Source organism: Lipotes vexillifer, unplaced genomic scaffold (assembly GCF_000442215.2).
Source record: "Lipotes vexillifer unplaced genomic scaffold, Lipotes_vexillifer_v1.1 scaffold1122, whole genome shotgun sequence".
NCBI classification, from domain to species: domain Eukaryota; kingdom Metazoa; phylum Chordata; class Mammalia; order Artiodactyla; family Lipotidae; genus Lipotes; species Lipotes vexillifer.
The window spans coordinates 1646801-1648644 of NW_006798649.1; the positions used below are offsets into that span (position 1 = coordinate 1646801).

The 1844-nt window shown below is 53.2% G+C and overlaps 1 protein-coding gene across 1 annotated transcript in view; it reads left to right on the forward strand.

Moving 5' to 3' along the window:
• The window catches only part of SLC60A1 (solute carrier family 60 member 1), a 25496-nt gene that overhangs the window by 15556 nt on the left and 8096 nt on the right, over nucleotides 1–1844 (forward strand). The window lies entirely within an intron of this gene.

The window sequence follows — 1844 nt, forward strand, 5'->3', positions numbered from 1 at the left end:
GGACCGGGGCAAACCTGCCTGCCGCATTGGCAGGCAGACTCTCAACCACTGCGCCACCAGGGAAGCCCTCCCAGATGATTCTTAAGTAGCCAGACTGGCATATAGGATGGCCTTCAAGGAACTGGTCTGCTCCGGAGGCAGGAGGTCTGGGCCTGAGAAGTGGGTTAAGACTTTTGCCCTCATGTGTGTCCATGCCACCATCTATGACAAAGAGGTCCAGATTACAGATGCCTGTAAGGTTGTCTAGCCCAACCTCCGACCAGGGATTGAATCACCTCTGTAATATCCCTCCCAAGGGGTCCACAGTCTGTCTAAACACCCCTGAGTGACTGGAAACTCACCACCTTTCCAGGAAGTCCAATCCACTGTCAGAAAATACTCCCTTGAGTTGAGTTTCTAGTGGAGAGAAGGTTGGGAAATAGTGTAGAGGCTACAGAGGTCAAAGATCATGAGCCCCAAGAAAGGCCCTTGGATTTGGCCTTGTGCTGGTTGATGACTTTCAAGAAAGAAATTTCTGTTCAATGTAGATGGGAGGTGGGAGGAGGGGGGTAGGAGCCAAACTCAGGAGGTTGAGGGTGGGAATTCCCTGGCAGTGCAGTGGTTAGGACTCCGTGATTCTACTGCAGGGGGCACGGGTTTGATCCCTGGTGGGTTCGATCCCTGGTGGCCTGGGAACTAGGATCCCGCAAGCCACACAGTGGAAGCCAAATAAAAAAAAAAAAGAGGCTGAGGGTAAGAAGGAAGTGGAGGTGTGAGAATTGCAAATATGTCTGTGAAGGGAGTCTTGTTTGACAGGAGTCAGGTGGTATGAGCGTGTTTGTAGGCAGAGGAGAAAGGCAGGAAGCCTGTAAGGCGGAAGCCTGTGAGGATAGCACATCAGAGAGTAAGTGAATGAAGGCCAGGGGAGAGGGGACGGGCTCGAAGGACAGAGGCGAAGGAAGTGCTAAGCCTAGTAAGAAGAGCGCCCCTGTTCTGTGGAGCTGGGGTGATGGTGACGTGATGCAGGCAGAAAGACTCCTAAGGTCCGTGAGGTGCAGAAGAGTGAGGGTACAGGGGCTGCTGGTGGCCAGACTCTCTAGCACACGAGGCCAGCCGCTTAGAGAGAAGACAGTGGGTATGACTCTGGGTTGGTGAGAAAAGGAAGTCTGAAGCCTCCACATGAGTTAGGCACTGATGATAAACTCACCCAGGGTGCTGGTTTTTAAAAAGGAAAATCAGATTTCTGGGTCCAGCTCAGACTTGGTGAATCAGAATGTCCAGGGGAGGGGGCTAGCAATCTATATATTTAACAAACACTCTAGGGGGTTCGTGTCATCAAGCAAGTTTGGGATAACACTATCCTTGAGCAAGTGATTCCCAAATACATTAGACCCACTGGAGGTGCTTTTGGAATATACAGATTCCTGGACCCCTACCCCAGAGATTCTGATTTGGGGAGCAGGGGGAAGGGTGGAGGGGAACCTGGGTGTCTGAATTGTTTTAAAGCTTTTCAGGTACTTTTCGTGGGCAGCCTGCTGGGACCACAGCTGAACAGCCCTGAGCAAAAAGCTCCCAGGTGCTGCAGCTGCCACGTCTCGAATTCACTGCAACTTCTTCCCAGGTTCCGCTCATTTTAAAATTAAGGGTCATGGGCTTCCCTGGTGGCGCAGTGGTTGGGAGTCCGCCTGCCGATGCGGGGGACGCGGGTTCGTGCCCCGGTCCGGGAGGATCCCGCATGCCGCGGAGCGGCTGGGCCCGTGAGCCATGGCCGCTGGGCCGGCGTGTCCGGAGCCTGTGCTCCGCAACGGGAGAGGCCACAGCAGTGAGAAGCCTGCGTACCGCAAAAAAAAAAAAAAAAAAAAAAA